The sequence below is a fragment of the Pinus tabuliformis genome, chromosome 7, assembly GCF_031772625.1.
Source record: "Pinus tabuliformis cultivar Carrire ecotype Pingquan chromosome 7, CPIR1, whole genome shotgun sequence".
In the NCBI taxonomy this organism is placed as follows: Eukaryota; Viridiplantae; Streptophyta; class Pinopsida; order Pinales; family Pinaceae; genus Pinus; species Pinus tabuliformis.
In genome coordinates this window covers 57,433,532-57,446,445 of record NC_142293.1, presented here as the reverse complement: position 1 = coordinate 57,446,445, position 12,914 = coordinate 57,433,532, and positions in this window count along the sequence as shown.

Below are 12,914 nucleotides of genomic sequence, written 5' to 3'. Positions count from 1 at the left end.
AAGCTATCTTGGTTTCTCCTATATGCTGATGTGTCTTTGATGTATGATTGCATTAGTGTATTTGGTTTATTTCTAATCCTGAACTAGTTATGAATATGAATCTATGTCTTTGTGTAGTGTTCCCTTCTTGTGATCTTGCAGGAACCTGTTGAAGCTAGGCGAGCGAGAAGGCAATTAGTTGGGAACTCTCAAAGAGAAGAGAAACCGGATCGAGGGACAAACGGAAGACACCGGTTAGTCCATCCATTTCTCTTCATTCTTAATTCATAAAGGAAGAATACTAGAATAGTTGTTTTTGTTTGTTGCTAAGGCACTGTCACACCTTAGGTGGATAGGATCGTCCTGCATAGGCATTTTTCCCCACAACAAATTGGCGACTCCGCTGGGGATCGCTTCTTGTCGACATCAACTCATTATCCAAGACGATCCTATCCACCTAAGGTGTGACAGTGCCTTAGCAACAAACAGAAATAGCTATTCTAGTCTTCTTCCTTTATGAATTAAGAATGAAGAGAGATTGATGGACTAACCGGTGTCTTCCGTTTGTCCCTCGATCCGGTTTCTCTTCTCTTTGAGAGTTCCCAACTACTTGCCTTCTCGCTCTCCCAGCTTCAACAGGTTCCTGCAAGATCACAAGAAGGGAACACTACACAAAGACATAGATTCATATTCATAACTAGTTCAGGATTAGAAATAAACCAAATACACTAATGCAATCATACATCAAAGACACATCAGCATATAGGAGAAACCAAGATAGCTTTATTGATGAATAACAAGGTTCAGGAGGAGATACAACCAAGAGAGTTCCAATCCAGCATCTCCTTCCCAGCAAATGAAATTCCTATCTTCACCTCCCTTCAAAGCATTAAGCACCCAATGATTCCAATCTCAAACCAACAACAATTCTTTGCAATAACAAAATTCCAGCCTCTCTGTCCTGTGGCTTCACTTTCACTAGTTGACGGTGTGCTGTCAACATGGCTATCAGACAGGTACCTATCCTGGTTACAGGCTGCAAAAATCAAAGATCAAAACAAGGCAAAACAGAGCAGAGAACCCCAGCTGCACAAGGCCTAACTGGATTAGCGCACCTGTATAATAGGGAAACTGAATTTCAACGCAGGTATCCTTCACGGGAACTGCGTTGAAATGCAGAGTCTCTTCACAGAGCCTGCGCTGAAGGAGAAATGAGAGTTCCTCACTGGGTTCTGGGTCACGGTTTGCTATTTAATCTACAGTTTCAGGCCAAATCAAAGCAACAAGCAAGGTACAATCAAAGGGATGCTTTGAAGGAGGACTAAGATCTATCACAAAGGATCATCAAATCATTTGTGAGTCCATTGTTCAGATCATAGACAAATCCAATGATTGGATCAAAGCAGCAGCTGTCTACTTTGCATCTGAGAATAGCAAATGCAGTTCGATTGTTGCTGTTGAGTCTATGAAACAAACAATGATAGAAACACAAATTGGCGACTCCACTGGGGAGATCTGTTTAGTCATTTTATTTGTGTTTCTATCATTGTTTGTTTCATAGACTCAACAGCAACAATCGAACTGCATCTGCTATTCTCAGATGCAAAGTAGACAGCTGCTGCTTTGATCCAATCACTCGATTTGTCTATGATCTGAACAATGGACTCACAAATGATTTGATGATCCTTTGTGATAGATCTTAGTCCTCCTTCAAAGCATCCCTTTGATTGTACTTTGCTTGTTGCTTTGATTTGGCCTGAAACTGTAGATTAAATAGCAAACTGTGACCCAAAACCCAGTGAGGAACTCTCGTTTCTACTTCAGCGCAGGCTCTGTGAAGAGACTCTGCATTTCAACGCAGTTCCCGTGAAGGCTACCTGCGTTGAAATTCAGTTTCCCTGTTATACAGGTGCGCTGATCCAGTTAGGCCTTGTGCAGCTGGGGTTCTCTGCTCTGTTTTGCCTTGTTTTGATCTCTGATTTTTGCAGCCTGTAACCAGCATAGGTACCTGTCTGATAGCCATGTTTACAGCACACCGTCAACTAGTGAAAGTGAAGCCACAGGACAGAGAGGCTGGAATTTTGTTATTGCAAAGAATTGCTGTTGGTTTGAGATTGGAATCATTGGGTGCTTAATGCTTTGAAGGGAGGTGAAGATAGGAATTTCATTTGCTGGGAAGGAGATGCTGGATTGGAACTCTCTTGGTTGTATCTCCTCCTGAACCTTGTTATTCATCAATAAAGCTATCTTGGTTTCTCCTATATGCTGATGTGTCTTTGATGTATGATTGCATTAGTGTATTTGGTTTATTTCTAATCCTGAACTAGTTATTAATATGAATCTATGTCTTTGTGTAGTGTTCCCTTCTTGTGATCTTGCAGGAACCTATTGAAGCTGGGCGAGCGAGAAGGCAAGTAGCTGGGAACTCTCAAAGAGAAGAGAAACCGGATCGAGGGACAAACGGAAGACACCGGTTAGTCCATCCATCTCTCTTCATTCTTAATTCATAAAGGAAGAATACTAGAATAGCTGTTTCTGTTTGTTGCTAAGGCACTGTCACACCTTAGGTGGATAGGATCGTCCTGCATAGTACTATTTTTCCCCAGCGGAGTCGCCAATTTGTTGTGGGAAAAATGCCTATGCAGGACGATCCTATCCACCTAAGGTGTGACAGTGCCTTAGCAACAAACAGAAACAGCTATTCTAATATTCTTCCTTTAGGAATTAAGAATGAAGAGAGATGGATGGACTAACCGGTGTCTTCCGTTTGTCCCTCGATCCGTTTTCTCTTCTCTTTAAGAGTTCCCAGCTACTTGCCTTCTCGCTCGCCCAGCTTCAACAGGTTCATGCGAGATCACAAGAAGGGAACACTACACAAAGACATAGATTCATATTCATAACTAGTTCAGGATTAGAAATAAACCAAATACACTAATGCAATCATACATCAAAGACACATCAGCATATAGGAGAGACCAAGATAGCTTTATTGATGAATAACAAGGTTCAGGAGGAGATACAACCAAGAGAGTTCCAATCCAGCATCTCCTTCCCAGCAAATGAAATTCCTATCTTCACCTCCCTTCAAAGCATTAAGCACCCAATGATTCCAATCTCAAACCAACAGCAATTCTTTGCAATAACAAAATTCCAGCCCCCCAAGCTTCATTGCATTCAACTTGGTGGTTGGAATGAAGGTTTACCTTTGAGATTTGGAAAGGGGATTGTTTCATTCTTTAATGAGGTTGACACAGTAAAAGAACTATCCTCATGACTCCTTGTTTCATTTTTTAACGAGGTCGACACGAGATAAGAACCGTCCTCGGAGCCCACTGTATTTACAGTATTTGATAGAAAATCGAAAACTGAAGGATGATAAAGGTCATTTTGAGCATCTTCTTCATAATCCGGAAGAAGGGAACGATGGTGGCAATCATTCTATGGTGCCCCTTCAATCAACATTGATTGTACGATTCCTTTGTCGGTTCCATGCACTCGCGACCAAGGATCTGAAGGGGTACCATATTCTCTGGACCTATCTACCCAAACGCTTGACGAGCACTGATTCGGGTTTGCCTCCCATGCTAGAAACATTGATTGCTACAATATTTCTATTAGGGCGATGATCCATGCTGACAAAATGTTTAGGAATCTTCCGAATCCATTAGATATAGAAGATTTCATATTGTAGGTTTCCACTGTGGCCACTTTCGCCAGATTACTTGGAGGCGGTAGTGCAAAAGTACCCATTAAGGCAGGGTCTTTTAGGAGGCCTATTCCAATATTTTGAAGCGGATGATCGCTTCCATGGATCATTTGAATGCTTCCTGTAACTTGTGAACTGTTGGGGAGAAATGTTTGTTGGTCGATGACTGTAATTCTTCCTTGAAAGGGAAATGCAATCTTCCTGAAGTAGGTCGACACAACTGCGGCCATGGCATATATCCAGGGCCTTCCCAGTAGGATGTTGTAATCGAGGTTTCCGTCGATTACTTCAACATCAACTTCTACTGTCTTGCCCCCTAGTTCAACTTTCAAGTTACTTAAAATCCCGTATGGAGTGTATGATCGTCCATCAAATGCTTTTATCATTGTTGAAGATCGCGACAAGGGTGGTGAGCCTAAATTTTTCCAGCAACTCATCGACATAATACATGTGGATTCCCCCTCATCAATAATTGTTCGATGAACAGTTTTGTTGAGGGCTTTCACTTGAATAAGGAAAGCTAGTTGAGCTGGTAATTGAGGGTCATATCCTTTATGATCAAAGGCCACAAGATTGGAATCCATTGGGCCAATCCCACCTATTGCTGATAATAAAGCTTGCTTTTGGGAGGGGCAATTCTGTGGTACCCCAAGTGTCGACATAGCGGACGGCGATTGGGCCAGGTCCTCTATTATATTATAATTTTGTGCTACTTTTGCACTAGGATTAAATGTCGATTTGTGTACTACTCCCTTTGGCGACTTTATCATTGGTTCAGGAATGATAGGTGGCACAACTTCGGTCAAATTTGTTGTCGAACAACTAGGTTGTTCATTAGCCTTGTTATTCGACAGCTGTGGATTCCCGTAATCTTTATTCCTTGTCAAAGCATCATTTTGCTGCTTTGAGATAGACAACATAAGCACTTGGGATCGGGAAGCATTTTGATTAGCAACCAGTTTGGTTCCCGGGTTTGGAAACGGATCAGTCAATACTGTTGAGGTTTTCGAACTCTTAAAGAATCTTTTAAGCTCAGCTTTGTATGGACATTCATTCGTCCAATGGTCCTCATCGCATATTTGACACCCGAAAGGGGGTTTCCTTTGCCCAGAAGGGTTTGCAGAAGCTTTTTCAGGAGATGACTCATCCTGCTTCTTTTTCCTCCCTTTCTTTTTCTTCTTGCCCCTTGGTTGCTTCAGTTTTTTGCCCTTGTCGGTCGACATGGCATTTACTTCCGAGGCAAGAAGTTCGTCTTTTGCATTTTCATCTGAAATCTTACGGGCTTTCTTGGACGTAGCCTTTGTCGATTTCGCATTTGTCGTGCCAATCACGCCATCGCCGGCGTGAGAGTCATTGTTTGATTTAGGAGGAGGAGGAATTGAGAATTCTGGTCTAGGGGCGTCAGGTATTTTGTCGTAGAGCGTGCCAGACTGAGTATAGACCAAGTCTAGATATTGCGCATGAGCGATAACTTGCTCTTCCGTTACGACTCCCCCCTTTGCCACATCTTCCATTATGGCAGGAAGTAACGACTTGATAAACCATTCAGCTAATAGCTGATCAGGAACGTACGTTTTTACCATCCTACGACGACGTCGCCACTCATGTATAAGATCAGATATGTGAGTGGCCGTTGTCTGTTTGAAATTGGTTAGGAGTTCCGTTCCCGTTTCATACCTTATCGGTAATTGAAAATGGGTTAAGAAAGTCGTGGCTAAGGTATTGAAATTGTCGAACGAAGCTCTAGGCAATTCAATATACCATTTTGCCGCTGGACCCGTTAACGTCCTCTGAAAAAGGTGAAGTCTTATCGAATCATCATTCAGGGTGTTTGATGAACACCACAGATGAAATGTCATCACATGATTCGACGGATCTTCACCCGGATTTCCATTAAATTTAGGAATATCTGACAGAAGTTTATGCGGAATCGCTGGCCACCTGATGAGCCCCAATTTTTGGTAACAATTTGGGCTCATTTGGCCTACTTACCTTGCTCAACCCTTCATCTTTTATCACTTATGCATCATTTCTTAGTATATTCGTGTTATTTGTAGGAAGAAGGCAGGCATTATTCCTATGTGACTAATACATGATGATTTCAGGTTTTTTGACATTAAATTGAGCAAAGACCACGCAAAAGGAGACAAGGAGACAACAAAGGTGGCATTGTGGGTTTATAGGGAGGTTTTCCACAGTCTTGAATGACCTCCCTCGTGATCTCCACCCCAACTCCGAGCTCCAACAGCTATCCCCACCGAGCTGAAAGGCAGCCAACGGATTCTACAGGAACAACAGTTCACTCTCAGTTGGAAAACCAAGCTCCACTAATTGAGGAAGCCAGCTTGATCCTCATCATGTATAAATATTGAAGCCGTAGCCTTTGATAGGAGCTTTTTGAACTTTTGAACTACTGTTGCAATTTCTAAGCACGAGCTACAGCTCGGTTTTTGCTTTTTGTAAGCCAGTTTTGGCATGATGTTAGACTCATGATTATGATCTTTTAATAAAGGCAGGCAGATTTAGATTCAATCCTGGGTTCTTAAGAGGAGCTATAGCTCTCAGGTTAGGGCCCAACCTGAGAGCAATAGACCTCCTTTTCTTTGTATTGTTACTTGTCTTTCCTTTCAACACTTTGTTTCTTTGTTTTGACATGCATTTGGAAAACACAGTCTGCTGATTTAATTTCTTTAATGTGATTGAGTAGGATTAGTTTATGGTTAAAGTGTTGTCAGCAGTTTAAGATTAGAGTAGGAGGATTAGAATTCATTAGAGCTCCAAGAAAAGGTTGATAGTGCACTCACTGCCATCTCTGTTTAGAGATTGGGGGTGTAGACCGTACCAACCACCAAAAAACGCAGTCTTATATGTTCATGCAAGCTGCAACACAGTCATTTCCGTCATAGAACCGTCCATGCATTCTGATCTTGAGCAATACTTCTTCGTTCCAACACCATGCACGATTTCTCTCCACAATTTACATTGTTGTTCGTTGGTTAAATAACACAGTTAGAATAGGTTGATGGAATTCTCGGTTTTGTGCAAGACATAGAGGATTTGTTCCATTTACACTGCGCAGCATTGTTCTATTATCTTCTTCTTCTTCTCAACCGTGCCTAAAGTCACCTACTCATCCTCTGTTCAGCTCGTTTGCCTTCCAACCCTTCTACTTCTCACGTAGCTCCATCTTTTTGACTTTTCATTGCTTCCACCCTTCTATCTACCAACCAACTTTACCCACTCTTTCTCCATCTTATCTCTTGTCCCTGAGCCATCACAAGTGCCCTTTTCATCCTACCTATCCACCAATACAGCTCATCGACTCCTCCATCACCCAAAACTCCAACTGTAGAACATCCTGTAGAAGTTAGCAGACTTCCTGTAGAAATCCCGAGCTTCCTGTAGGATCCCCTGCAGACATCCTGTAGAAGCCTGCAAACTCGGTTGCCAAGCACCTGAACATTGTGGACTTCCGTGGAATGATGTTAGGAATCCCCTGGAACCTCTCCTAGCCCTCCTGACCTTTTCCAAGCCTTCCTTCCCTTCGAACTACCCTTGCACAGTCAAAACCCAATAAGAAACAAAATCATAATAACTCAAACCACCTAAGCAAAAATATAAAAACAATGTTCTCTTCAATAGAAGTAGTTTAAATTCATGCATCTCACATCACTAGAGGTAATGGCATCATTTTTAGGAGTTACATTCCCATCGTTGCATTGTAAGGATTAAGCTAGTCAGATTAGGGTTTACTAGGGTTTCCATGTTTGGTTGGCTTTCAGTTCATTCTTGCAAAGTAGGTTAATTTCTTTTGAGATAGTCCTCGCTCATCATTTAGAAAGCTTCTTCTGAGAACATATAGAAGTTGGCTTGAGCCCTAGCGGACTTGTGCCAGCTGACCAAGTGACAGCTGCGACAAGAGCTAGTACTTGTGCATACAGCACCGTCGCTTCCAAGTTTGTTACGAACTACCAGGTTGATAAAATTAGAGAAGGAAGCCCCAGGAGTTGTAGCATTATTGCTACAATACTGGAGCCCACCATCTTTTTGGCGCCGTTGCCGGGGAAGCGTCAGAGTATTAGTAATTGTTGATTTTCTTCTATTTTCTTACTCTTGCCTTCTGCTAAGTAGTTTATTTCATTTCCATTTTGCAAAAGTAGCATAGACATTTCCTGCTTTCATAGATTAGCATTTCAATTCCGCAATTTCAATTTTGCAAGCGTAGATTAGTATTTCAATTCTGCAAGCGTAGACTAGCATTTCCATTCCTGCAATTTCATTTGAGCAAAGTAGATTAGTTCTTTCCTGCTTTCAATTTAATTCTGCATCTTTATTTCAGTAAGATAGTTAGTTGTAGATCAATCTGTTTCAGTTTTGCAGGTACCAAAGAAAAACAAAAGAAATAAAAAAAAAAAAGTCCTTCCATTTCATGCCTCGTAGGAATCGAGATAAAACAGGAAAATTCTTACCCAACACCCCCACCACATCACTGAGTCACCCTTCTCTCTTCTTCGGTGATAGTGATCCAGAGGAACCTATAGGTGAACCTCCTGAGATATACGAAGATCCTATAGCAGGAGAAGAATTAGAGACCATCCCATCCGAAGCTATGACTGACAATAGAGGAGAAGATGAGAGAATAGAAGGTGCCTTCCCCATCCGAGAGACCAATGGAGAGATGAAAATGAAGAACATTAGCCCCTCCGCTTTACCTCACTTCCATGGACTGACTACTGAAGATCCTGATACCTTCCTGTTTGAGTTTGTTGTCCTTTGTAGAACCTATGATTATACTGAAGATGAGCAGAAGCTGAAACTCTTCCCTTCAACTCTTAAGGATGCAGCATTACGCTGGTTCATGAGCTTACCTGGGAATAGTATCACTACTTGGGCTCAGATGCAGCAAGCTTTCAATACCAAGTACCGGGACTACTGTAGGTCCAAGGAAACCAAGGGAGAAATCTTTCGGATGACTATAGGAAATGATGAGTCCTTAGAGGATTATGAGGAGAGGTTCCAACTTAGCTATAAGCGGGCCAGGTGCACACTTGACCCTGAATCCCTCAAGTTGGTCCTGCTCCGAGGAGTCCCTGAAGACCTCTTAGATACCCTTCACATGTTAGCTGGGGGGGATATTTACCAACTACCTTATGAGGACATCAAGACTGTGTTTAGAAACCACTCCAGGGTAGCTCGGAAACGAGCTAGAGGAAAACTCCTCTCAACTAGTGTCCCTTTCTCCAAACATGAGTTTGCAAATCAATTAGAAGATCTTAAGAGTGATGTGAGACAGACCATTGCCATGCAACTGGACACATTCAGGATCCAGCAGAAGAAGGAAGAAGCTGAGAGAGCCTTGGCTATCTTTTGCCCTAGATGTACAAGGAGACACCCTAAGAACGAATGCCCATTGCATTCGGTTGAAGTGTGTTTCATTTGTGAGGAGGACCATCCCACAAACCAATGTCCAACCTTACCTGGACTTAAAGCCATGTACCAAGGGACAGAAGCTCCCACTGAACCTCTCTATTTCCTCAACCAAAGGAGGCCACAAGGACCCAGACCTTACCAGCAGGGGATGCAAGGGGCACCCCAAGCTTATTACAGCCCCAACCAATCGACTCCTATGCCTTCCTGGGGTCCCCCTGCTCATCCTTCCTGGTCCATGCCTCCTCCATGGTCTTATCCACCTCAGTACCCTACTCAGCCCACTACTCATTCATATCATTCACATGCCCAACCACAGCCTCAGTGGAATGCACCTCAGTCAGGGTGGAGGCCCCAGTACAACACTTCTCCCGCCATTTTGCCTCCACCACCAGTTCAACCTCATCCATTACTTCCTGCTCCTCCAAGGCAACCTCAAATGCCTGCTTAACCGAACCCGAACCCCAACAATAGACAGGCCCAGCAGGTATACACTGGGGAAACATCATGCCCTACTTATGCTGTGGAGATCCAGGAGATCAATCTTCGATTTGGAAAGACTCTTCCGGATCGCCAACCTCCTCCCCCAGAGGATGAGGAAGATAAACAGGAAAGTGAACCAAAGGCTATTCCACCCTTTCCTGAGAGACTAACAGCCACCACACAACCCAACCCAGAGGAGGATGAGCTCCTAGGTGAGCTCAAGCAGTTGTGTGTGAAAATACCACTTCTCCAAGCCATCAAGGATGTGCCGATATAAAACAAACTGGTTAAGGAAAAGTGTTTCAAACACCCAGGCAGGCGAAAGAGAGATGCTTCAACCATCAATGTCTTAGGACAACTGTCTGACCTTATGTTAGGACAAGTCATCTGCCCAAAGTATCTAGATCCTGGGAGTCCTGTAGTAGATGTCCACATCAATGGCACCATCATACCTCACACTTTGATTGATTTGGGGGTTGCCATTAATGTGATGACCAGGGATACCATGCTCAAACTCAATCTTCAGGGTTCCTTGAGGAAGACCTCGACAGTACTGCAACTAGAAGATCATTCCACTGTGACTCCCGAAGGGATTGTGGAGGATGTCTTGGTCTCTGTCGACTCTTGGGAATACCCTACAGATTTCTTGGTTCTGCAACCCAAGGCAAAGCTTACTGGATATCCTCTTATTTTGGGAAGGCCTTGGTTAGCCACTGCAGATGCTTACATAAGTTGTCGTGCAGGAAATATGACCATCAAAAATGGTCCTATGTCCAAGCAGCTAGTCCTATACCCTCCTGCCCAACCTTCCTTAGAGCATGACTTACCACTTTGGTTGGAGGAAGGAGAAGAGGATGAAGTGTACTCAGCACCTTTGTGCACCCTAGATACCACTAGAAGAGACCCCCCAACCGAGGATGACTTGATTGAGACCTTGATCCAGAATCCACCTTCCAGTGCACTATCCTTAGAGAAATTGGTGGAGGATGCCCAAGCCAGCACCTTAGTGGATCTTTGTACCACCAACCCTGTTACTCCCAGAGTCAAGAATGTGGAGTTTGGCCCTGAGAGATCGTTAAAGATCAGCTCCTCCCTATCTCCTTCCGAGGAAAAGGAGCTATGTAGCCTGTTGGCCAGTCACCTAGATGCTTTTGCTTGGAGCTATAAGGAGATGAAAGGAGTCCATCCCTCGGTCTATACCCATCACATATACATCAAGGAGGATTGTAAACCGGTTAGGCAACCTCAGAGGAGAATGAACCCAGCCCTTAAGGACATTGTCAAGGAAGAATTGCAAAAACTGTTGGATGCCGGATTCATTTACCCCATCTCAGATAGTGAATGGGTGTCCCCTCTGGTGTTGGTTCCCAAGAAAAATGGGAAGTGGAGAATCTGTGTGGACTATCGAGAACTGAACAAAGCTACCAAGAAAGACCATTTCCCTCTACCTTTCATAGATCAAGTGTTGGATGGACTGGCAGGAAAGAAGTTCTTCTCTTTCCTGGATGGGTTTAGCGGGTACAACCAAATCCAAATCAGCCCGGAAGACCAAGATAAGACCACCTTCACTTGTCCTTGGGGTACCTTTGCCTACCGAGTTCTTCCCTTTGGGCTATGCAATGCTCCTGCTACCTTCCAGAGAGCTGTCTTGAGCATCTTCTCGGAGCTGGTCCATGATGCGGTGGAAATCTATATGGATGACTTCACTCCTTACGGGTCCAACTTCTAGGAAGCATTGTCCAATCTGGGAAAGGTCCTAACCAAATGCATTGAGATGAACCTGTCCCTTAGTCCTGAAAAATATGAATTCCTGATGACTGAAGGGACCGTGCTAGGCCATACCATTTCTTGCCAAGGGTTACAGGTGGATCCTAACAAAATTGCTCTCATCAAGAAGGTTCCACCTCCTCAAAAGGTAAGGGATGTTCGGAGTTTCTTAGGATTAGCAGGGTATTACAAGAGATTCATTAAAGACTTCAGCAAGCTAGCCTCGCCATTGTTTGGCCTGTTGGCAAAAGATGCAGAGTTTAAATGGACTGACGATTGTCAGAGGGCTTTGAATGAATTGAAGGACAAGTTGGTGTCAGCTCCAATCTTGAGAGGTCCAAACTGGGCCCTACCTTTCCACATCCACACTGATGCCTCGAACAAAGCCATAGGTGCAACTTTAGGACAAGTTGAACAAAAACTTCCATATGCCATTTACTTTGTTAGCAAAAACTTGTCCAAAGCTGAACTGAATTACACTGTAACTGAGAAAGAGTTTTTGGCTGTGGTCCATGCACTGAACAAGGTCCGACATTATATCACTAGCTACCAAACATTTGTACATACAGACCATGCTGCAATTAGATATTTAATGAATAAACCAGATGTGAATGCTCGGATTATTAGATGGTTACTTTTGTTGCAGCAGTTTGATTTGACCATTGTTGACAAACCAGGTAAAGAAAATGTTGTTGCTGACTTTTTATCTAGATTGGATTTGTCTGCAGATGAGGATGGGACAGTGGATGACCAGATGCCCGATGAACATCTGTTTGCTATCTCAGCACTCTCTCCATGGTTTGCTGATATAGCAAACTACCTTGTTTCAGCACAGTTCCCTCCGCACCTATCTTCAAGAGAGAAGAGCAGAATCATCAGAAAAAGTGCCTCATTTACTTGGATCGGGGGCAATATGTTCAAGCTTGGCCCCGATCAGATCTTAAGGCGTTGTGTAAGGGAGGAGGAAGTCTTTGATATCCTCCTCACCTGTCATGATGGGCCTTGTGGAGGACATTTTGCAGTAAAGAGGACTGCCTTCAAAATCCTGCAGGCAGGCTACTATTGGCCCACACTTCATCAAGATGTCAGAAGATATATCAGCCAATGTGACCAATGCCAAAGAATGGGGAAACCGACTCAAAGGGATGAGATGCCTCTCCAACCTCAAGTGACTCTTGAGCCATTTGAGAAGTGGGGTATGGACTTTGTGGGTCCAATCAACCCTCCTTCGAGGCAAAGGTCTTACATCATTGTGTGTACTGACTACCTGACAAAGTGGGTAGAGACTAAAGCAATCAAAGCAGCAACAGAAGAGAAGGTGGCCGAGTTCTTAAGAGAAAACATCTTCTACAAGTTTGGCTACCCAAGAGAGCTGGTCACCGATCAAGGGAGCCAGTTCACATCCAACCTAGTTGAAGACCTACTAGCTCATCACAAGATCAAGCATAGGACTTCCACCCCCTATCACCCTCAAGCAAATGGGCAGGTGGAAGTCACCAATAGAGCATTAGAAGGGATCTTGACTAAGGTGGTGAGCAGCAGCAGAAAGGAC